General features: G+C 39.2%; 1 protein-coding gene across 2 annotated transcripts in view; it reads left to right on the forward strand.

Annotated features, from left to right (window-relative positions):
- Window positions 1-19,483: 19,483 nt before the first annotated feature.
- PKIA (cAMP-dependent protein kinase inhibitor alpha) overlaps window positions 19,484-26,105 on the forward strand; it is a 38,595-nt gene continuing 31,973 nt past the window's right edge. The window contains exon 1 of one of the 2 annotated variants that reach the window (XM_042870073.1): window positions 19,484-19,630. The gene's annotated coding sequence lies outside the window, so the exon portion shown is untranslated. Of the gene's footprint in view, window positions 19,631-19,963; window positions 20,134-26,105 lie in introns of those variants that run through there. The other variant, XM_042870071.1, reaches the window with a different exon arrangement.

Consider the following 26,105-nt stretch of genomic DNA (forward strand, 5'->3'; position numbering starts at 1 on the left):
ATAAAGTGAAAACACAAATTTCAGAAAGAAAACTAGTATTTGCATCACCAACAAGTCCAATAATTCAATAATTAAGAAATTCATACAAAATAATGCACAAAAGAAGAAATGACTGCATTCATTACTCTGAAGTGGGAGGAAAATTATAGGCCATTACATACTTCAAGAGACATCAATTCTTATGTTTAAAATGCACTTCAGTGAAGAGCTAATGTTTTTTGAATAAAAATGGAACTCAGTGAATGAATGCAAATAACCTATTAGCTTCTAAGTTAAAAAAGCATTTCCTTTTACTTTTAAATAAATTGATACTCATTACATTTAAAAGTTAGTTTAAAAGTTGTTTTTTCCTGCACAGTGGAATTCATGCTATTTGGAGCACACTACCTTGTTGTGTTATGTCATCCATTCACTTAATCTGGATTAAGGGAGGTGAGGAGGGAGATGTTCAGAAGGATCCACTCCTGCCATTCTGTGGTGTTATCAGCACTGACAGAAAATGAAGCTTTCGAAGAGTGATAAGGAGCTGGAATTTCTATACACAAAATTAAACTTCTGGAATATCTTAACTAGCCAAAAAATCCATCTTAACTGAAAAAGTCCATATAAAAGACTTTGGTTTAGGTACAGCTCACAATGACAGGGATGGTGTGAGTTTGGATGTGTTTTCATTTATTTTCCATGTTCTGCGTTCATTTATTTTGATTATCTCTTCAAGAAAATGCTTATTTCTACTCTGAAGTAGTGAAAATGAAGAAGGAGGTTGGATACAGCAGATGTTACAGTCTTCATTTTTGCCACCAAAGGATATCTCTTCTGAACTTGCAAATGCACCAAACCCTGCAGCTTTACTTTTTGATGATAAAAGTGAGAGAAGTTCCAGAAAGATCACATTATTTGCTAAGACAGTGGTGAGGTGCTGGAACAGGCTGCTCAGAGAAGTTGTGGATGCCCCGTCCTCAGAGGCATTTAAGGCCAGGTTGGATGGGGCCCTAGGCAGCCTGGTCTAGTATTAAATGGGGAGGTTGGTGGCCCTGCATGTGGTGGTGGGGGGGGGGGGGGCGGGGTGGAGCATCACAATCCTTGAAGTCCCTTCCAACCCAAGCCATTCTATGATTTTATATCTGTTAATCCATCAGAGTATCAGCAAAGCCCATGAAACAGCTCATGCCAATCTCAAATACAGGTATATTTAATTATGACTGACAAAAGGAATATGAATCAAAAATAAATACAATCAATTGCTTATTAAATTGACTTTACTGGAACATTTATTTAGAATCTCTTCATTTTGCTAGTTTCTGCAATATCATAATTTTTCTTCAAGTTTCTAGCTGATTTATGCTGCTCAGCAGCTATTACAAGTCAAAACCTAACACCTATTTTCAACTCGTATATGGCAGTGATATTTATAGTTCCACCCAGTTTTCCTTACCTGCCTATTTAAATTCACATAATTAATAAAAATAAATGTTTATGTCCATTCTATCAACTAAACTTAAGTGGTCTGTATTACAGCATGACCTGGAAAATGGCCAATCTTCTTTCATTTTTTAAAGTACTCATCCTTATTTCAAGCCATCACTTCATTTTCCTTTGTTGGTAGCATGCAGAAACAAAAGACTGAAACAATTACAGTTTTGCAGTGTATACACTGTAATAGTCAGAGCAAGTCAGCCTAAGGAGGCCTAGCCCCTTAACAAAAATCAACCACGCAGCTTCAGAAAATATCTTCCTTTTTTATTATCCTAAACCTGTACCTGTAATAAAAATCTTTGATGTGGCTTCTTAGTTTGAGACTCTGCCCTAAAGTCCTATTTCTTTATATTGTAATCATGGAAAGAAAACTGGCATATAAAAAAGAAAATCTGGAAAAGTGAATTAATCATTGTATAAGCAGAAATGATCAATCATACATTTTACTACAAAAGTTTAGTGAATATCTCATAGGGAGTAAAGCTTTGTAGGTTTAAAAGAGTACTCTAGCCTCCTGGGACGCTGTCTTTTTCTCAACTACTGAAAAATCAAAGGACTTGAAAACCAGGCACTGGAACTGGATAAGAGACGATCTCCCTTTGGGCTCACAAAGAGCAGATGCGTGGGGATTTTCAGAAGACAGTTTGAAGGGGAAGACTATTCCCCTCCCACTCTCCACTGCCACAACTTGACAAGAACTGGGCAATCTGGTTAGAGAAGCAAAAAAAGTGGGAATTAATGATGTTGAGGCAGAGGTCCATCTGAGATGCTTCATCAAGGCTATAGCAGCTAGTGACTATTTCATTACCCAGACAAACATGCTGCTTGATATTAAGTGCAATTTGTTCAATATTGAATAATGTGCACACATCTCTAAAAGACTGGAAACCTTACCTTTTTTAAGGAATATAAGGATCTTTTGACAGAAACAATTATAATCATCATTGGAAAAAGTTACCTAAAAATACATCTCCAGAATTGCTCTGGCCTGCCTACAAAAGCTGTAGCTGGGATAGCACAGTACATTCAGCCAATTAGCAAATAAAGATTTTATTTTTTACATTTACTGCATGCTAAATGCTATCTGTTATAAACTATAGCATCTTGAGACTGACAGATAATACTTACTAATTATATATAAATATATTAATTATAGAGATTGGCATGGGAATAATAATTTAAGGTAGAGCCATGCATTATTCATTTTTATTTTGTTAAATTACATCCTCCCATGGATCATGACAGTCTTGGTAAAACGTTACTTGGTTATGCATTACATAAAAGACATACCTTCAGGAGAGTACATTTAGATCTTTCAGTAATTACAGACTGAGTGGTATGTATGGCTATAGTTTTTGCTAAAATTATGCAGCAGTTTCTCTACTGCTCACAAGGATTGTGTGTAGTAGAACCCCACACGGGCAATGTAAATCCTGCAAATAATTCTAGCATCTAGGAACAAAGCTGTTGATTTTGTGTTGCTTATTGCAAATAAACGTGAAAACACCCACATAGTGGATGCTGCAAAAGCAACAAAGTATACCATCATATCATTTGGAGTTATTCGCATGAATCATCTGATTCCAGCAAGGCTTTCTAAGAGCAGTGATGTCTAAAATACTACCCCTCAGCAAAACAAAGCTTTGTTTATTGTTTTCTCCTTACTAAATAAACAATTAAAAACAGATAGAAAAAAATAAAAACACATTTTCCTCTATGGCTACTGGTACTTCAAAAAATAAATACTCTGATTGTTCTACTTTTGTCATGCTTAGAGAAAAAGAAAACCAACAAATCCACGATCAGATGGATTACTTTCCAAAATAAGCAATGAATCTCTAGCCAGAATTCTGAAATAATAAAAAGTTTACTACATTCAAACGGCCTGAACTTTGACATAGAATTATCATCTCTGGCTTACAGTGAACTTAATGTGAACTTTTCAGGATATGCCTCTGTTTGCAAGTTAACAGAAACTAAAAATGAATATTCACTTCCAACTATTACTAGTTCAGTTGGAAGGGGCCTACAAGATCATCCACTTCCACTGCCAAATCTCTTCAGAGCTACCCAAAAGTTAAATCATGTTAATGAGGGCATTATCTAAATGCCTTCTGAACACTGACAGCCATGGGGCATCGGCCACCTCAATAGAAAGGCTGTTCCAGTGTTTGACTACCCTCACAGTAAAGAAATTTTTCCTCATGCTCAGTCTGAACCTCCTCTGGTGCAGCTTTGTGCCACTCCTCTATCCTGCCACTGGTGACCAGGAGCAGGGCACAGCATGTCCCTAAATTTACACTACCAAACATGTAAAAATACTTCTCAAATACCTTTTTTTCTCTTTCAGAATTTCAAGATAATGGAAGCTATGTCAGTTTGTTGCTCTTGGATACCTCAAAATGTTGCATGTGTATCTTCATGTCTATTGCTGAAAAAAAAAAATGTCTTGATTTTATTTGTGTATTGAAACTCACTAATGCTGGGAACAATTTTAAATAGCGATGTGTTGCATGTTGACTTGTACATATTGAAGTAAGAAGAAATAGATTTTTTTCCCCCCCATAATGAACTTATAAATAAAATACATTCTTCACTTTTCCTTGTAGCTCTTTGCTTTATATCCACCTCCCTGGAGTCTCTGAAACCTCCTCAAGATCTTTGCGGCTCTGACAGCAATTTCTAACCATGCAGAAATTGATTTCTAGTGTTTTGTGAATTAAGTAAGTCAATGCCTCTTTGCTCCTGCTGCCCTGTAACTCTGCAAAGTTACAGATCAGGAGTCTGACTTTAAAATCTTTTTTTCCTCGTTAATAGTAATGTCCACTATCTCACTAGATTAAAAGTGATAGGGATGAGGAAAAAAAAAAAAAAAAAAAAAACAAAAGACAAGTACATTGCTGCTTTCAGTCAATATAAACCAACCAGAATGACTCCAATCTTTCCCTAGGTACCATCAGGATCACCTTCCAACTTTGCCACAGTTTTTGGCAACTGCATCAGCTCTTAACAACTGCTTTGGTACTGCTTTTAATGTGACATCAGTACAAAAAGACCATGCATGTTGTACTTTCCTATCTTCAAGAAAAGTATACAGATATAATTCCATATGCTTCCATATACCTGGTAGGGATCTCCAGGCTTTCACTTTTCAACAAAGTTGCCAATTACATAGAGAAATTCAAATGTCACTATGGGTTCAGGATCATGTTGAGCATTTATGGATTTGTAAGTTTCATTTTGTTGCTGACATCATCTAGTGAGCATAATAATTTTTTCCAGATTTTTATTCTTTATTTGAATACCAAAGGATGCAGAGAATTATATCTAGCCATTAGATTTTGAATGATAAAGAGGGAAACCTTCCTAAAAGTATAAGTTAAGGAATGGGTGGATTCTATCAGCTGTAGTCTATACAAAAAGCATTTTCACAAGATGTCAACAACACTGTTCCTTGTGCAAAAATTATAATCAAATAGTAACTATTTGTTTTGAGATTCTAGCTAAAGGTTTATTACTTCCTGTTACAGACATACGAATATATGGACTATGAACTGGGGGTTGGGCTCGATCTCTAGAGGTCCCTTCCAATCCTTGCAATTCTGTGACTGTGTGAACATATTAGTGAAGTTAGTGGATATTTTTTGTTGTTGTTGTTAATGAATAAAAACAATTAGTAATAGGTACATTAATGTTTAGCACATTTATAGACTAACCAACAAGAATATTTTGGCATCAGTCCATATTAGTGAGTTTTGGCTTTACTGTCTAAGACTTGTACAACATTAATATTTGAAAATATCACACACATATTGACAATGAAATGATAAAGTATATAAACAGCTCAAGGATTAATGGTGCAAGGCATGTAAACCAGTGCATTATATGTTAAACTAGTTAGTAACTAGTTTACAAATGGATTGATGAATCACATCAGAATATCAATATTTTAAGAGCTTAGTCAAAGAAAGTGATTATAAAAAGGCATATCAAAATATGCCTAACACATCATAAAGACATTTTGTGATAGAACTGCTAAAATTTCACTTTGTTAGAAAGCTTCATTTAGTACAAAAATGAAGTATCTAGTACTTCACATATTTTTGCTTTACTGTGCTAGCAAATACTACTTCCTACAATAACTCTGTAAATTTTCAACAGGGGCAACAGTTATTAAGCAGCAGGTAGCCTATCTCTATGCTGTATTTATTTAACCTACTTAGGAGTGTGTCCTGTTAATTAGACCTAAAAGAAGTAGACATATTTTGGAACTTTCTCCCTCTTCAGAGCTCCTTCATCACTATTTCTCCTAACGCTTTGGATATTATAATAAATCTATGTATTTCGTTTATAACCTACATTATTTCTTTCTGAGGCAAATGAGCTTTCTAAGTAACATAGACACATTAATCAAATATTACTTATTTTTAAGCCAGTTTTCCAATTGTTTTTTGCTGCTTTGGTCCAATTCCTCACAAAATATCTTCTGAGCTGTAAGATTCTCTTCTGTCTATAGTATACAACTTATGCCAACTCTTACATTTGATGCAGTTCTTTTTATTTATGCTATCAATTTACAGACATCATTATTGCTGATATTATTTGATGTGATTTGTGCAACAAGACTTTCATGGACTCCAAATCTGAGCTTTGCTTCTTCTTTTTGCTTTGGATTCTCTTCTGTTTTTTTTTTTAATGCAGAAAAGTAGTTCATGCTAGCCAAGAGTGTAACTTTCTTCAGTAAGTTTTCATGTGGGCTGACAAACTTCCTTTGCTTGGCAAATTTTAATTACTTCAACAAAAGTTAGTTCTGTGTATTTGGAATCTGGGACAAGTCACAACCTGATCTTTTATAAATCCCCCAGCATTTTTGCATCATTAGGTCAGTCCTACCCTATTTTTTTCTATCTAGCTTTTTTACATACTTCAAAAGACTTCAGTTTTATGCTTATTGTTTCAGTTTTTCAACTTACTTTCAAAAAGCTCATATAAACTTTTTTGCCATATTCGTATATGACATTCCTACAGGAATCAACAACTCAGAGTATATTCAAGGTGTAGAAATGTTCCAGATATCACTGTCATACCTCCAGAGTTTTCTCTACTGTTGGCTGCTTATTGTACTCTCTTATACTGTCAGTTAGATATATTACCAGTGCAAACTTCAATTCTTCTTACTGTACGAGATGTCCCAGAACAAATTCTGTGGACAAAATACAGATAGACAGTGCATGTTGCTACTAGAAAGCAGGGTCTTTCTAGTAATCTTAGTAAAATAATAAAAAGTAAAATAATCTTCCTGATTATTTTGATCCTTTTCATTCAGCTTACACACAAAATCAAGCGATGCAACACAGACACTGATGCAAGTGAAACCTTCAGACACTGGACCTACAGCATTCAAGGCAGAGACAATGCCTACACTGTAAAAAAAATTCATGCAAAGTGTTCAGACAACATGTATATTGTAAATCAAACAAGGGAGGAAAAAAACAGAGCTGCCCAGTCCATTTTAAGAGAAAAACACATGCCATTGTTTTTCCATGGCATTGTTACAGATAAAGAATGCTGAGTAAGTGATAAACTTAGCTTCCGCGTGATTAAGCGCACAGCTGTATTTTCAAATTTTTACAGTTAACTAGCTGATTTTCAGTAGCCTTTCTAACTAAACACTTGCCTTATTTTTTTCCATGATGCTCTTTCACATGATGTAGATTTGAACAGACACATACAGCAGCTACCTTGCCTAGAACAAGAGGTTTTCAACTTCCAAGAGTAAGGTCTTGCACCTGAGTTGTGGCAACCCACACAGTAAATACAAGCTGGAGGACGTACGGATAGAGCAGAGCCCTGCCAAAAGGACTTGGGGTAATAGTGATTGGCAAGCAGGACATGAACCAGCAGCACGCCCTTGCAGCCCAGAAAGCCAGCCATATCCCGGACTGCCTCAAAAGAAGCATGGTCAGCAGGGCAAAGGAAGTGATCTTGCCCCTATACCACCTAAGCGTGGTGAGGTTCCATCTGGAATGGAGTCCTCAGTACAGGACAGATATGGACCTGTTGGGGCATGTCCAGAGGAAGGCCACAAAAGTAGTCCAATGTCCACTGCTACAAGGACAGGCTGAGAGAGCTGCAGCTGTTCAACCTGGAGAAGAGAAGGCTCCAGGGAGACCTGAGAGCAGACTTTCAGTATCTACCGGGGGCCTGTAAGAAAAAAAGGTCATAGGGCAAGGGGAAATGGTTTCGAACTGAATGAGGGGAGATTTAGATTGCATATAAGAAAGGAGTTTTTCTACAGAAAGGGTAGAGAGGCACTAGAACAGATTTCCCAGAGAGCTGGTGGATGACCCATCCCTGTAGACATTCACGGTTAGGCTGGACCAGGCTCCAAGCAACCTCACACAACTGCAGATGTCCCTGTTCATTGCAGGGGAGTTGGACTAGTTGACCTTTAAAGGTATTTTAGAAAACTCAAATGATTCTATGATTCTAATCTTATTACTTCAAATCATCATTTAAAATTACAGGAGTCACTGAAAGTACGCTTACATGATATGACACAATGCAAAACAGCATTAAAATACCAGTGTTCTGAATCCCCTTATTGTTTGCCACTGGTATCATCAAATGGGGTAATGGGGTCAGGACTAAAGCCAAGTAAAAACACTCTTCCCAAAACGTTATTTCTCTGAATGGTAAATAAAGAGAAAAATGGAAGCAAACAAACCTGGCTACATGGCATTAATAATATGGTCAGGAAGTTATCCCTACACAGAGGTTCCAAGTTATTCACAGATACATGCACACAAATATTGCATAACATGAATTCTATTCTTTTTTTTTTTTTTTAACTTGCTGTATTGTCTGTCACAGAAAAGAGAGAATACTGTAAAGACCCTTGGTAACTTGCAGGTTTGATTTTGGATAAACATCTCTTCTTCAAGGGGAAGAATTGTCACATTTAATTAGTTAAAAGCATTCTGGTTCCAAGGCCCTTTTTTTGCATGCAGGATCAATAGAAAAATCCTTCCACTGTAACCCTCTTATATAAATGTTTCCTTCCCTGAGGCTGCATTCAATTTAGAACTGGAATAGCGAAGAGTCAATAAAAACTTGACAGGGACAGGCAGACATGAATAATCTTTCAGCCTGTTATTATCTTACTTTTGTGGGTCTTCAAGAAAACCTCAGCGAAATCTTGAAATCAAACTCAATCATTATATCTACCTAGCATTGGAAAGTTGAAGCACATTTCCAGCAGATTTCAAACTTTTAGTGGCTGAGCCCCTTTAGAAAAAACAAACAAAAACAAACAAACAAAAAAAAACCCAACACAGAAACAATGTGAATACAGTTACCTTTAAAAAAAAAACAAAGATTGATGGGGACTTGTCTCCACTGCCTTTGACAGCTATATGGGAACTGCTGAATCACAACCTGAATCTCTGATGGACCACCTGAGGCAAGCAATGAGTCAGCCACAGGAGCACAGATGAAAGCAATTCACCTGTGCAACCAGAAGGGGTGGAGCATGGCTCCACCTCTCCTAGATCCCATTTAAGTGCTGACTGCCACTGAGAAAAGATCTCTTCCTGAAGATCACTCCTTTTGGAGAACACTGCATGCCTACAACATTGGTAAGCCTTTTCCATTTATTATCTCCCACCTGCAATGATCTTACTTAGCCTAACTTTCCTGTGTATTTCTTAATTATAACATCTGCATATTCATTGATTATATAACAGCCTAAATACCTAAGTTAATGTTGAAGTGATGCATTTGTTCAAAAAGATCTTCAAATTGCAAAAGAAACTTCAATAGAAAGGACAACCGCTTGGAAGAGTAAAAACATAAAGAGAGGAGTTTTATTCTGATTTGCTGTTCTAGTAAAGGTTCATTATATGGCACAAAACAATCCTCAAACAAATAATCCTTAATATATACTGACTAAAATTAAAGCATTATGTATTTAATGGAATAATAAAGTGAATAAAATAAAACAGTGTGCCACATACTCAGGTTTGGCTCCATTCACCTTCAAGTTGACGTAAATCTCTTCTGCTATTTTATCATATACTAAAAAAAGTGATCACAGGAAACAATAAAATTGCTTTTCAGAAGAAGAAACAGTTTATAATTCTGCTCTCCTGTAGAGAATTCTACAGGAATTTTGAGACACATGGTCCAATATATTACAAGCTTATTCTGTAAAATCCACCTCCCAAAGCTATGATCTCTCTCTCAGAATGCTCTTTGAACACCTTTACGTGTCATAAGGAAAAATATACATACAGTAATTCTTTTTGATAACTGCTTTCCATCTGGAAATTAAAATCTGCTCCACAATATTGTCTTTCATCACTGCAAAAAACAGCAGCTGTTGAAAAGCTCAAATTTAAACTGTAACACAAGTAGAATTTAGGCTAAAGAACAAAAGTCATCTTCTGATAAGCATTGGAGTGGAGGGGGAAAAAAAAAAAACACCATACACTTAATGGAAAATAGAGTGCTCAAGGCACTCAAAATTGTCAGTACAATTTCCAGCTTTGTCACAGACTTCTCATTTGATATTACTTATTTGCCTTCAATGTACTCCTAGTCTCCATTTGGAAAGCAGAAATTCAAGATTTCTTTCTTTCTTTTTTATCCTGTGCACTGATAATTCAGACTGAGATATGAGATAAGTATATAGGTACACCACCAATATACCCAATATATATACACTTACCACATTGTACAGCTGCACAACGGGACTGTTAGGATATGATTTTTAATGGTGCCAGAGCCATAAGCATCAGTTAGCTGTTGTCTAGCCTACAGGACAGTTATTGTAAGACTTCAGCAAACAAACACAAATTCTAAAATGAACAGGGCCTCAGCAAAGGCCCAGCCTCTCTATTCTCAGTGAGGGTTGTTCCTCACTTTTCCAGAGCCTAACTTCAAGTATACAAGAAATTCTAAGGATAGTCAAAGAGAAGTTGGCTCCAGAGAGCTATTCCATGCTGGGCTTAAGCAAAATTTAGAGACTGAGATTTATAGTAAGGCAAAACTGAGGTGACTCAAATCTGAGTTTTATTGCCATGTATATGTACATTGAGGACACTATAGGGTCCACTCCTCTTCAGAGAGCAGCAATAAAAAAAAAAAAATCTCACTACCAAAGATTAGCAGGTTAACTTTGTTTTCTCATCATGAATATGTGTATTTTTTATTGTATACTATTGTATGAAATACAGAGATTTGGTTCCACAGATTTATTAAACACATTGCCTATTTCAAGTTTTTATATAGTATATCAAGGTCTGCCCAACAGAGTTTTCAGTGAATATTGCAATAATCATCACAACTCTCTTGGTATAACAGATTGTCTCTCTTTTAGAATTAAAAGCACAATCAACTAACTACCCTAATGGAGATTGCTATAGCTGTGAAATCAATCTGTGTTTAAAAAAAATAATAAAAAAGTTACAGGTAACTTCCATTAAATGCTTACAACATGCAGGAATGTTGCTGTTTCTGAAATGATTGTCTTCAATTTCACATTTTTGATAAATTTGACATTACAGAACAAAATATCATAAAAAGCCCATGCCACAAAGATATGTCCATCTTTGGGCACACTTTTCAATTTAGAGTGTTTTATAAATAATTAAATGGAAAACTGTAACCCAAAGTGTCTTGGGGATATTCAAAATAACCTAAGCATAAAAGTTGAAAGTCTAATCCTGACCTAATGACAACTGTCAGCTGAAAAGCCATGCTATACAGTGGCTGTATATCTGCCAAATCCCCAAAAACTCAAAAATACAGAGCAAGGTTTTAAAAAAAAAAAAAAAAAAAAAACATTATTGCTGTAAGTTTTAATAAACCACAGAATTTTTACAAAAAAAAAAAAAAAAGAAGTCTATGCTTCTGCTCTGTCCTCTCACCACTCTACCGGAATCCCAGAACCAGTACTTCCTACTCCTTATTCCTTTCTGACTTTTAACCTACTAACACTGCAATCTCATACTATCTTCTTTTTGTGAAGAAGTGCTCATGGTCTCATTCAATTTCCTTTATGATGATCTTCAAAGTATCTTTCCTAACTTCTGTCTTCAGATTCTAGAATCTGGTCCTTACTCTGTGGTTGGTCTTCTAAGTATTATTATAAATACGTCTCTATATTTTCTCTTCACAACACATATAAAATATGTTTTTGTTCTCCTATTTACCCATGAAATCTCATTCTTATGAATTATCACAATGTCCTTTTTGGCTTTGGCAAATGCCCTGCTTGTACAAAGTCAGAATGCTGTTACAATTAACTTTTTAATCTCATCGGCACCAATTGTAGAATTAATTTCTGTGCACTCATATAACACCTTATTTGCATCCAAATCTTCATACAGTTTTGGAATGATCTTCATCAAAAACTGTATATCAGTTGTCATTATGAGGTCTGCTCTCACTCCTGCTATTGCAGTTTTTCTGTTGTTGTTGTTTTTTTTTTTTACAATTTCAGTACAGACAGATTTAAGTTTTCACCGCACAGCTTTTAGGCCAGAGAGAAAACACATTGCATCCCATGCTGACATCTCATTGCTAGTTAATATTCCCTTCCTTTTTATGATGCTTTTAAAAAATGGGTACTAAAGCTGCTCCTGTTTCGTGATTCTTGCCTGCTAAAGACCAGGACTGATTTATCCAACTGTTATACTATCCAGCATCTTAATCCTTTGACCACAAATTACACAAGGAAAGCCTTGTTCTGTGTCCAATTTAGTATTTTTTGTGCCTAGCTTGGAAATGGGCCTATCCTAATTACACTGTGGACTAGGATCAAAGCTTTTTTCATGCTATAGTAATTCAAATCCCATATTTTGTTGATATTTCTAATAAAATTCCAGTCTCAAAAGGGAAGTAGTCTGGATTATGTGTACTGTTTATATTCTATTCAAAGACTGGTGAAAAAAATTCCTTATGAAGCCGAAGTGAAAGAAACTGTAGCTTCCAGAATCAGCTTCAGAAATCTGAGTTTGCAAAACTAGAAGTCAGATGCATTTGGCCTACAAATTAAGTTACAAGTCCAGGTACTTACCCACTTACTCTTACTGCCTTGAGATAGACAGCATACACTGCCCATAGGCTGGCTGCAAAAAAAAAAAAGCTGGCTGCTGCATGCCCTGCTGCTCCACTGTCAAGTTGATACTCCATCTGGAAGGTAAAGCCTGTGTGGATTTTCAAGACTCATATATAACTTTATTTGTTTAGTGTTCCTACCTACACAACTACAGTGAAACTCCATCATAAAATCGTAACATCATAAATATTGATGCTCAAGGTATTGTATGGTTTTACTCTATATTCTAGCAACAAGACAAAGGGAAATGGTTTTAAATTGGAAGAGCGTAGATTTAGACAAAATATTAGGAAGAAAGTCTTTATTGTGAGGATAATGAAACACTGGAACTGTTTGCCTGGTGAGCTTTTAAATGCCCTCTCCATGGAAGCATTCAAGGCTGGGCTGGATCAGGCTTTGAGCAACCTGGTCTGGAGGGAGGTGTGCCTGACTATAGTATGGGTTTGGAACTAGATGATCTTAAAGGTTCCTTCCAACTCAAAGCATTCTGTGATTCTCTCATTTGTAACACCTGAGTTCATTCAAACAGTAACTAAATACCTTGCAAATTCATCTCTAGTAATCTTCCCTTTTTGACTGCAAAGAGTGTTTGCAGAAGGATTTTGTGGAAGCTGTATATTCCATTTAGCTCTTTCTGGAATTTGAACTGCTTTTCCATTTTTCTTCTCATCCTGCACAACAAATAACTTATTAATTTCTTCTTGACTCAATTGTCTCCAAAAAGCTACTGTGTTCCTGTGTCGATCGACACTTTTTGCTACAGGAACACAAATAGACTCAAAGAAATCCTCAATCACAACATAAGATTTTGAAGTGGCATTCCTATAGACATCATGAGTTTCTGAATAGACAGGCACAAGAAACAGTTACAGAATTTTCCAGTACACATCCAGAAATGAAGCCATACAATTGGAACAAAATAATCACAAGCTATTTACTTTTTATAAAACTCCTTAGGAGGAAAAGATTCACTGGCATTGATATGCAATCACTAAAGCACTTGACTGAGGAGTAATTATTTTTTAAGCAAAAAGTTGCAACACTCCAACTGCGTTAATTAAAATCGTTGACAAGCCTTACTTACTGGTATAACAATTGCTGTTTTTCCTGTTGAAGAAGGAAAAACTGAAATACAAACATCTGTACAGCAACTAAAAGGTTCCTTGAGAAATGGCAAATGTCCTAAATGATATAGAAGAAATTCCTAAGGATGAGTATCAGCCACCTCAAACGTCAACAGTCCAATTATTATCTTGACTGCAATACAGCCAGGAAGAACTACGCTTCTGTAGGAAAAGGCAGGACTAAGCAGATAGACCAAAGTTTCAGCAGCTGGCACCAAAAGAAACAATCAAGAATTGCAAGTGTGTTGAAAGCCAGGAAAACTGTGTATTTTTAACTACCACCCACTCACCAGCAACTGAAAAGCTACCAAAACAAAAAGTTATGTTACTTAGAGAATTAAGATTAGCTACCATACAAAATTGAATTTTTTTTCCTTTGAATTTTGAATTTTGTTGCCCAAACAAGCTGAACAGAAAGGAATACAGAAAGCAAAACAGGAGGCAAAGCTAACATGTAAAGTCAACGCATGCTTTCGTCAGTTTTAGAAATAGCTGTAGCCAAAGTTTTAGAGGTGCTGGCATGTGATAATGCCTAATATCCAGATCATAGAATGTGCTAGACTTAGAGTAAGGAATGGTTGTGCTTTCTGATCAAACTGATGGTGTCCTCTCATTTCTTGGCTGATTTCAATAGTTTTGTCAGTGAATATTTGTCAGATAATTTGAGTACACAGAACGCTCCTGCACACTTCCACTGTTTGGCAGCTCTGTTCCTCTTTGTTCAGCTTTGTTCCTCTCCTCCCTGTGAGGCACTTTAGATGCTGAAGTAATTTTTAACAAATAAAGGTCTTGTGTATGTTGTAGGATTCTCTCAGCAGCTCTGCAAACTGGAGAGACAAGTATGTTCTTTTGGACCAACCAAGTTCTGCTAAGGATCAAACACAGCAATAAACTTCTGCACTCACTAACTCCAGTGTTAAATAGGTTGTTCAGATCACAAACAGTTGTAAAGGAAGGAAGGTGAGAAAAAAGTAAGGATTAAGTGGAAAAGTAAGGATATAATTTTAAATTTGTAGCAGGGCAGTGAAAGAAATAAAGGCTATACATGGCATCCTAAAAATCCCTGCAGGCTGAACTGCTGGGAGGATCAGTGTGTAGGACAGAAAGGAATCAAACTGGAAATGAAGTTGTGGCCACTGCACACACATTTACAGAGAAGAGCCTATCTGGTATAAGTTACTCACTACTTTAGATTAGATTCCCTTCACTACAATTTCACTTATTTTAATCATTTGACATACAAATTTCAGCATTGTACCAGCTTCAAAGTGTAATGTCATGTCAGTAAGAAAAGGCTTTTTTTTTTCCCAAAAATTGTCATGGTAGATCCTACCAGAATAAAAAGAAATCCAATGACTGTTCATTAGTCCACATACTTTGGATGAGGAACTTAGCACATCTGATTTGATTCAAACCTATTCAAATCCTTTACAGTATGAAAACTACATGTGCTCTAGGAGAAGCAGAGAGTTTTTACAAAAAACACTCCTGAGATGCCACTCGTACAAAGCACGCACCAAAATAAAGTCAGTAGAACTTCCCATTAGGTACCCACCCAGGCAACAGTTCTGGAAACCTGAAGATTTCACCAATTTGTTCTCTGACTGTTAAATTTATCTGGATCCAGACTGTATGGAAAAGGAAGATGCAAAGGAGACATGAGCTGTAAAAAGCTTCTCTTAAAAAGAGGAGTACACTGGCTCAAGCTTTTCAGAAAGGGATGAAGAGGTATGGTGATGAGCCAAAGTGATACTTGGTAGTTGGGAAGACATGAAGAAGCAGCAAAACTTAACTACAGAGCCTCTAATATCTTTGCTCCGCCATCAATTATTTGCAAGTTGGAAATTCCATGATCTGCAGAGGGGCTATTTTGAACTAAGAACAAGTTACATTATGAAAGAGATGAAGGGGAAGGAAGGCAAAATGGAATTTAAGAGGAAAAAAAAAACAGAAGTAGTAAGATGAAAAGAAAGAATAATCTGAACAAAGAGTAAAATGGAATATAACTTGCCAGAGGGTCTGGCAATAGGTGGGAGAATCTGAAAAATGACACTGCAAAAAGAAAGCAATGATTACTAGGCTACAAGTTTGAGATGAAGATTGCTGGTGACTAACATATGTGGGGACTGGAATGAGAAACCTGAAGGCAGCACTTTTTGGTTGGAAGGTTGAGGAGGATGAAAAGCTTGAATTAGAAGAAGGCATGAAAAATGTACGTTGAGATCTACAATTTTTGCTCTTCCTCTGTTGACAAACAGTTGTGGAATAACCACTACATCTCACATACCCATTCACATAAACAAGTGTGCTGAAAACCTACGCTGGTATCCAAATTGTCACATAACAGTCTATTTTTCTTCTCTAAGAAGAACAGATTCCACACACTACATCTAAATATGTGGAAAAGTTAAGCTTAATCAGACAAGCACTGGGAAAACACAACAGTAAATCCAGAATTGAGAAAGTTAGTACTTTAATTTCTCCTCGTATAGCATGTACATTATAACAGCATTATATCATTACAAGCAGTTTTTTCCATTTGGAAATTTTTCCCACTTTAACGTTATAGTGTTAGTAATGTATGTTTAAGCACAGGAAATGCTACTACAAGACTATTTTTCCTATGAAGTTTAGAAAATGTATAATCAAACAATGAAATTGATGGTGGAAAATGAGAAAAATCAAAGCTGCATTGCTGTCAAAGTGTTAAGAAAATCAGACTCCTTTGTACCCAGAAAAAGCTTGAAGCCCTAAGAGAAGAAAATAGGAGAACACTTCTGTTCCTACTGACCTCAAGAGATTAAGGACCAGGCTGTACCCCTGCGCAGGCACAACTTCCATTACTTTCAGCTGAAACAACATGAAACTTAAGGAACAACTGCATCTTGTGCATAGGCAAGCCATTACATTAGAAGCACATGCAGTATATAGAATCATCAGTGCATTTTGCAAGTACCTAACAATGTTGTACAAACTGAAACACCTATGGTCTCTGCCCTGAAAACCTGACTATCCTGAATACTGAGAAACAGTGATGGAGGCAGTCTGCAATCAAAGTTTGGCTATTCTGTTTAGAGCCAGACTGTTTTACTTTAAATTGCCTTTTGCTGAAGGTTAGAAATTAATCTCTGCTGCAGCATGACTTGTTTTCTTTTTAATTTGTAAGATTGTAAGAGTTAAAGTAATTCAAGCAGAATTTACATAAACAATTATTCTCTCAAATAGTTTGAAAAATATGGTAGATATATATCACTATTTGGTAACACACTTTATTGGCGATTACTTCCTCTACATTGATAATGTTTCTTTTAATTCATTTCTACTTACTTGCCAAGACCACTGCTGAAAATACTAATAAAACACAAGAATGCTCTTTTTGAAATGTTACCATCAACTTTTCTCTAAAATTTCATCTTGCCTTAACTGACAACTTTTTGCCACCCCAAGAGTAAGGCACCACAACTGATTTATAAAACTGTCTTCTGACTTTATATCCTACTTTTTTAATACATTTAGACATTTACTCCTCTGACTTGAACACACTCTTCTGATTTTATTTTCATAGTGAAAACAGTAACATACACTTTCATACACTCATTCCCTTCGCTCCACCCACCCTTTGTTTCAGCTGCAATTATCAAGAAAGCAAAATGCTCCATTTGAGGGGCAAAGCCTAGGTTTTTCACCCCATCCTCAGTGAAAAAGAACTCAACTTCTTTATTTCAGGATTTCTTTCTTTCTTTTTTTTTAAACAACCAATTAACATTTTGCTATTTATTTCAGAAATTATTAACAATCTAATTCAATTTGAATGCTGGCAAATCTCACATTTTCCTTGCTATTCCTAACCTTTAAGCCACAAATTTCTCTTCACTTGTTGGTTGAAAACCTACTACTAACATCTTGTTTAAAGTCATCCCCTTTGCAGTTGTTTGGAATTATTCCTTATCATTGTTCTCCCTAAATAATAATAAATAAATCAATCCAATCTCTGCCCACATTGAGCTCCTAAACTAATTTCTTCTTCACTTTCCTGCAGACTATCCTTCTACAGTTGAAATGCTTAGTTTCTGACCATTTATGGATTTGTGTTTTCATTTATTTTGAGTCCATATCAGTAAATCTAATGTTATAATAACATTAGTACATCTAATATTATACTGTCTTAGCAGAAGCTCTCTGAATATTGCTAATAGATGGACACCAACATACTTTTTCAGTAACTCAAATTCTGTAGGTGTTTGCTCTATATGCTTCTGCTTTTCTTGTAACAGTGTAGAAAAGTATTAATGTCCTTGGGCCAAGAGCACTGAAACTTGACTCTGTGATGCAGTGATGATACCAGAGAAATAGTGATCCTGGAACATCAATCATTTAGAGAATTAGCTGCTGAATCCAGCAGCCCAACAGAAGCAACGCTGCCATGTCTCCACGTTCTGAGGTTCAGCCAGTAGCAAGTATGAGCACGTACTCCAAACTGGCAAAACCAAACGCTTTGTATGTATACACAACTAACTATAAATACACACGTGGCCAGTCTCATAGATAACAGAGACACAAACACTCATGCAAAGATAGACGGCACAAACAGTGTAATCCTGTCCTGCTCTCTGGTTCCAAACACCCAACAACAAACCTCGTACAACCCCAAATACTCTTCCTATGATGCATCCCATAACACACCCTACCCCCTCCCGGCAATAAACCCACCAGCCTGTGAGGTGACCCAGAGAGCTTCTGGCTCGCCTGTGGGACTGGGCATTCCCCCTGGGACAGCCCTGCCTGCCCACGTGCCCCTGGGCTCCTTTGCACGCCTGATGAGCTTAATCACACAACCCAACAAACTGTAAACAGAGATTAAGCATCGGTGTTGATATGCAGCCAGCTCAGCACGCTTAGATCTGCCACGGCAATCAATGTAATAGTAAGGCAGGGAGTAAACAGGAGCAGCTCTAAATTAGTGCAACTGTGCAACTGCACAGGCACAGGGAATCAAATTAAAGATAATGGCACGCTTTGAAGCCTTTCCATAACCGTGATAAAAATAGACACAAGGAATTTCCAAAGGGGAACTCAGGCTCTTAGTTCTTCTGTTTCACCTGAGAGACAGAGCTGAACGTCCTTACCTTAGCAGGGCTCTTCTCCCCCTCCCTGCTTTCCTCTGCCATTACAGAGGACCTTCCCAGCAGCCCTAGGCTGCTGAATAACTCTTTCAGGAGCTCTGCTCCCGCTTCAGACTTCAGACCACCACGAAACCTGCGGCGTTCCCAACTCGTCCCAACCTCTCGCTCCACAGAACTAAGTGCCCTGGGGCCACTTGTGCTCACAGCGTCGCGTTCCTGGGAGCTGTTCCATCGCAACGTCTCCACGTTGGCTCTGCTTAGGGAACACGAAGAGCTGTGGGACCGGGGTGACTCGGCCACATGCCCGACCCGGGCTGCCCGCTGTTATTTGTGCAGCAACACAGCTGCACTCATCCTGTACGGGGGAGAGGGCTGTGACAGGAATCCGGCTTTCCTCACCAACGGGTCGGTCACCCAGCACGCGCACAGCGCTCTATAAATAACAAAAATAGCCTCACTGCCCACTGGCGGCTCTTAAAAATATCAGGACGCCCCTGCTAGGAAACCGCGCGTCGTGGTGACCTTGACGCACCGCCCTTCTTCCTCCCGCAGCCAGAGAGCGGGAGCCCCCAACATATCAGCCCTCCGTTCCACACAGCCTCATTTGGGGGCACAGCCGCGCGGCGCCTGCGCGCCCTGAGGCGGCGGGAGGAGCGGGGGGAGCCGGGCGCCCACACACAGGCACGAATTACAACGGGATTTCCTTCCGAACGGACGCACGAGCGCACAGCAACGTTCTCCCCGCGGGAGGCCGCCCCTCGGCTCCGGGACCTCGCATTTCGCTGGTACGGAGCGGGAGCGCCCCGCAGCGCGTCGAGGGACTCCCGCGAGGGGCGGGCGGGAGCGGTGCGGAGCGGCCCATCGCGCGCCGGGCCCAGGTGGGACCCCCGAGCGCATCCCGTCGTCGGCTTGGGGGACGTGCCGCCCTCCCGCGTGCCGCCGGGCATCGCGGAGCTCGCAGCACTGCGGCAGCGCCGGCCCTCGAGTGGGAGGGAGCGGGAGGGACCCGCGGGGCGCTGGCGGTGTAACTGGGGGGGCGGCCTCCCCCTCCGCGGCGGGAGCGGAGTGCGGCGGCCCAGGGAGGGGGCGGGGAAGATGACTTCATGCCGCCGGAGCGCCGTGAATTTAGGAGCGGCAGCTGCCGGCGCGATGTGGGGGTGAAGCGTTTGTGGGAGCTGCCGCCGGTTGAGGGAGACGCAGAGTCGGGCACGGTGCCGACGGGCCCGCGGCTCCGGGAGGGAAAGAAGGGCGGGAGGGAGGAAGATGCGCTGAGCCGGCCGCTGGGAAGGTGAGAGGGGACTGCCGGCGCGGGGGCGAGCGCTGCACGGTGGAGCGGCCGCGGTTCGGCACCCGGGCTGCTCCGAGCGCTCGCCTGTGGGGAAAGCCGCCGCTCCTACGGCAGCAGGGCCGTCCGACGGAGAGCTACAGCGCTGCGTTTTATCTTTTGCTGCCGGGACGTGGCTCGGTGCCAGCTCCCTGCCCGCCGCTCGCTCTGCCCTTCGCGCTGCGCGACAGGCCGTGGGGCTGCGACAGGTGCAGGGCCGCGCTGCGGGCTCGGCGGCGCTCCGCAAGTGGAGGAGAGACGTGTTTGGGGGCAGGAATGCTGCAGGGTCCATCGTGTCATTGGGCTGCCTGGTTTTGGAGGTCGCTTTACAATCTACTGAAAGGGCCTGGGAGCTGCAGACCCAGACCTTATAGCGAGAAGGTTTATATAGGGTCTTCGGGGGCCTCTGTGCTCTCTGTTTTTCAGTTTCCATCAGCTAGTGTGTGGTTTGAAACAGAAATACCAGTGATACGTAAATGGTATTGTTTAGTAAATAGAAGAAACAACGGGTTGCTTCGCCATGGTGAGGCCTTACCTCGAGTACTGTGTTGCTGTGGGCACCTCAGTACAGAAAGGACATTGAGGTGCTGGAGCAGGTCCAAAGAAGGGCATCACGGCTTGTGAAGAGCTTGGAGAATGTGCCCTACAAGGAGTGACTGAGGGAACTGGGGCTGTTTAGTCTGGGAAAAAGGAGGCTCTTATTGCTCTCTTCCAATATCTGAAAGGTGCTTACAGCAAAAGCGGGGTTTGTCTCTTTTCACTGGTGACAGGTGAAAGGACAAGGGGAAACGGCCTGAAGTTGCATCAGAGTAAGTTTAGCTTGGATATCAGGAGGCACTTCTTTACAGAAAGGGCTGTTAAGCACTGGAGTAGGCTGGAGGTTGAATCACCATCCCTGGATGTGTTTAAAAACTGTTTGGATGTGGTGCTCGGGGGTATGATGGAGGGTTGTTAAAGCTGGGGTAGTATGGTCAGGTTGCAGTTGGACTCAATGATTTTTAAGGTCTTTTCCAACCTAAGTGATTCTATGATTCTAAGTGAAAAAATGAGAACACTTTAAACCATGTAGCTCAGTCAATTGACTTGCACCCTCCTTGTGGAGTGTACACAGCAGTATGTTAAATGAGCACTCCTTCAGAGCAGAGCAGGAATGGAACAGCACTTGCTTGGCCTGAATCTGTTCAGCATTTTTGTTGTGTTATTTTTCTTTTCTTTCTTCTGCTCTGTAAAGTGTTGCTCCGAAGATGGCATGTCAGTATAGGAGGCTGGGGATGGCATGCGTAGGTAGATCATTAGAGTGAGCTCTGTCTGCATGGAGCAGTGGTTAAATAATGGCTGGCTCTGCATGCTTCAGTTTGGAACTGAAAATAGTGATTGTGCTTGTAGTGAGGAAAGGGTAAGGGTTTTTTTTTATTATTTTTCCTTACTGAAAAGTGGAAATGAGATACTAGAACCTGAATGTTATTTTATTGGGTATCTATTTACTTACACGCTTGTTGTAAAGGATACCATTATCCTGTGTGCTTATTGAGCAAGCTCGTGTAATTGCAGTTGTGGTTCCTTGGTTGTGGCTGAAGGCCCTGGGCATGGTGCTGATGATAAAAATAATACGTAAGGAGGTAACTGGCAGTTGCTTGATCTGTTGCCATTATTTCTGGGAAGATGTTTAAATACATCTGTTTATCTCAGTACTGTTGCTGGGTAGGCAGAAGGCTGATGATTACAGAGACAGGAAATGCATATAAAAGACAATTGAGGCTTCACAAGGAAGAAACAAAGAGTGACTGGTGAATTGCAGTGTCAGAAAATTAGTTCAACAGATGGATTTTTTGTCTGTAGACCAGTCATTAAGTATGGCCCATGCAAGTTATTCTGGCCATTAACTATGGCCTTATATAAACCCTATTTAAGCACTCTGTGGTGTATCCAATGTATACCTTTCAAACCAGGGAAAGTGATGTCCAGTTCCATCAAATGTGTATCTGTTACCTACCAAACACTTACATTTTTTCTTATAAAACAGTTGGGAGCCTGAATTATCACGCATCTGTTGTTGTTTTTGTTTTGGTTTGTTTGGTTTTTTTTGTTTGTTTGTTTTCTGGCGAGGGAAAGAGTATGATTGTGTGTCTCAGCAATTGCACTATAGCAGTCATTGGTTGATTTCTCCTGTAATTGCCTCTGGTTGGAGAAAGAAATGTATGAGAAAGAAATTGTATGAGTTCAGATACGTGTCATGTTAGTCCACCCGTTCCATACTGAGCCCATTCCTTTCTTGAAGAAAACGTCAAGTAAAGGTTTCCCATTCTGTTGCTGTAAATGTAGAGTAGTATGAGTTCTTGCTAATGTTGACAAAACATTAGCAGAGTAAGTATAGCTATTTGTGCTTCCTGGCAAATGTAAATAATGATTCAAAAGAATGTTGATGCTTTCTAAAATAATGAGGAGGCAGGGAGGAAGGAATGGTTGATCAAGAGTCATTACCATAGAACATCTGGTTGGTTTAACACTGAAAACTTGAATTGCTTCTGTTTTTATCTTATGTGTACACCGAAGACAGATGGTGTAATCATGCCAAATGGAAGGGTGCATGTGTCCATAGACAGGGGAAAAAGTTTGTGTATAATGATCAGTGTCAATTTAGTTAATTTAGTTGAACACTGTCGCTGATGTAAATTCATTTCTCTTTCTGAGCTCCTCTTCCACCTTCTGTTACAATAACTTCCATCCCTCTGCCAAGCAAAGAAAACAATCTGTGTTGCAGTTAATCTGGGGCAGGAACCCTGCTGCCTGGCAGAACAGTCCAGTTGGCCAGCTGGTTGATGCTGGGCAGACTGAATAGCAGCTGAGAATTAGTTGCTTTTTTCTCTGAGGGTCTGCTAGTTTAAATTTCTTCATCTAGATTAGTTCTGTGAAATTGTAGGAGTTTAATTATCTTTCAGATTTCTAAGCCATAGCCAGGCCTCTGAACCAGCGTGTTCGTTTAACCGAATTTATGAGCAGGGGTCAGGCGGATAGATTTGCATGAAGCTTGTGTCCTTAGGAGAACAATGTGGAAAACCCAGTAACTCTGAATGCAATTGAAAGAACAACAGTTTGATTTTCTTGTGATCCTTTGCGAGGCTGAAATGAAACAGTTCAGCTAATAAATTTGTCTTAATGGGAGAATGTCTGAAGGTGATGTTTCTAAACGCTGTTTGATCCAACCCAAATAACAGCCTTCCTTCCGGAGTAATGTTGTTATTAGGCTTGGAGTTGGCATATTTTCCCCAAACTAAGAATTCATTATGGACTAGGATAAAAAGAGACTGCAATAGAATGTGAGAAGGCAGGTATCTTATTTACACTGACATGCATGCACTTGACATAAGCAGGCAGAATTTTAGCAGTGGTCTCCATAACAAAAAAAGTTTAAATGCTTTCAAATCATATGATGCCCTTTATGTAACTGGCACTTCTAGGTGAGGGAAAAACTTTCACTTTAGAACTAAATGCCAGCCATCAACTTATATTTCGTCTCTTACTACCCAGGTGAACCTTCTGTTGGACTCTTTAATTGTGGTCAGAACAAAATCTCTAGTCAGTCAAGTGCAGAACTAACAACTGTTAGAAGTAAGTTTTATTCATCCCTAATCTGAAGGCTGCTCCAAAAGTAATGCCTTTTGTTTTACTGTGTTGGCCGTGTCATCAGAGGCGGCTCAGTAGAGGCTGAACCTTTCCTCCCGTTACACTTTGTTGCTGCACAACAGATGGCAGCAGAGGGGCGGTCTGACACAGTGGCATCTGTCATGAAAATGAGTGTGAAACAAAGGGCTGTAATTAAAGTCCTCCATGTACAAAAAATTGCAACCACTGACATTCGTTAACACTTGCTGAATGTTTATGGAGACCAAACAGCGGGTGTGAGTGCAGTGAGGTGGTGGATGGTGCATTTCAGCAGTGGTGACAGCAGCGTGAAAGGCAAACCATGTTCTGGATGGCCATGCAGATCTTTGCATAGCTAATGGTGATGGCTGTGCTGAAAAACAGTGTTTTGTAGCTGAGAATTTTTTCTATCCAAATAGCATTATTGTGCTTTTTGTATCTGTTGTGGTTTCCATGGAAATAAATAGGAGATATTACTTTCATGGCAACCTATGCATATCAGCAGTGGAAAAAAGACAGGCTTTAAATACTTTTGTGTATACACCTAATGTAATAATACATGGGCACTTCACAGCCCAGATACTAAGGACACAGATTTAGTATCTGAAGCATAGAGATACAAGAAAAGAGTTTGTGTATCCTTTGGGGAAGGCAATTTGGTTGAAGTTTCTCCCTCGAAGAGAGACAACACAAGCATGAATTTGTTCATATTAATTTCATGATGCATTGAGAGACTAATGTCAAGAAAGTCTTCTGGTTTATACTGTTACAGAATTACTCTATTTTCTAAGCATTATTAGAATGAATGTTAAAATTGGCTATTTTAACTGTTCTTTGGCTTTTCAGGTTTCATGGGCAATTTCAGAAATACTTCAGTGCAGCTAGTTGGTCTTTGAACATTTGTGCATTGTTTTCTGCATTAGTTCCCCAGTGATTCATCAGAAGTGACAGATAAATAGGTCTAACCCCAACATAACCGTCTCAGTTTTTCTTACTTTGACTACTTCTGTGTCACATCTTTGTTCCAGAAACTATCCCAAAAGACTCAAAAATACATTGAAGTTATCCTGGCACCTGTTAGTTAGCCTGTAAAATGTGCTACAGCTTTAATGAGATCATATACATCTTAATATATCTATATAATTATGTATCTATATTTGCTAACTATTCTCTCGTTTGCCTTCTACCTCCTACAGAATTTCCATTTACACATATGGTGAGCACATAACTGCGGTGAAACGATCTCACCACCTGTTGTTTTAAAATAGCACAGATGCTTATTAATGGTCCTTCCACGATACTGTTTATAGTACATGTTAAACCTCACTTAAAATACTGTGGATCATATTGGTAAAGGATATTATTACTTCAGTAGCAGCCTTAAATTGGTTTGTGTTTGGCATCTTCATTCAATCTGTTGATTGTTTGTAGGTAGGAAAGAGGCCATCTTTGTAGGAGAGTCAAAGCTGGGATCTGCAGTGAGAAACGGATCATTGAGTTGTGTGCAAAGTGCTGTGTGAAAATGGCTGTTGCTATGTGGATACCTGATCAACCCAAAGAACTTCAAAACGTATGATTACACAGCTTCTCAATGCTCTGTCTTGACCTCAGTTGCTTTGAACTTCTTTGTGCCAAGACTCAAGAGCAGAGCTATTGCACTTTATGGCAAGGGAAAGAGAATAACCTGAGAAGTTATGCCTTGATCAAGAGCATCTCCTGATGTACTTATTTATTATTCATTTATTTTTTCATGGAAAAGCCAAGTCCAAGCTGACTAAACTAAATTTATCCAGGTACATGTTCCATCAATTCTGTGTTTTCTCTGTCCAATCTAAAGAGTGACCTGGATTCTCAACTTTGCTTTCAAAGACTTCTGCCAAGTATGTAATTCTCCTATAACTTTAGACTTGAGATTGACTAGAGATTTTTTTGTTGTTTTTCTGTTTGTTTGTTGTTTTGGTGTTTATTTGTTGTTTGCTTTGATACAACCTGATCAAACTAGAAATTAGAAATGCATTCAATGCATTTTTACTTCAAAATCATCTATCCATGAGAAGGCAAACAAAAATTCGTGATGTTAAAGTGGCAGTTCATTGTCGTTCACACTTCACTGGGATGTAAACTTAAAAAGGTGATCAGAGTAAACAGACTGCAGCTTTTTGAAGTTCTTGCTTAAGGCACGGTACATTCGTGGTGTTTGTATGTTTCTTGTGAATTCCAAGAAAGCACTGCTACGCACTGGAAAAAACACATAGCAGAAAAAGGAATGAAGGATATGCTTTATAGCTCATAGG

Source organism: Lagopus leucura, unplaced genomic scaffold (assembly GCF_019238085.1).
Source record: "Lagopus leucura isolate 7727_CA_CO unplaced genomic scaffold, USGS_WTPT01 Super-Scaffold_100002, whole genome shotgun sequence".
NCBI lineage: Eukaryota > Metazoa > Chordata > Aves > Galliformes > Phasianidae > Lagopus > Lagopus leucura.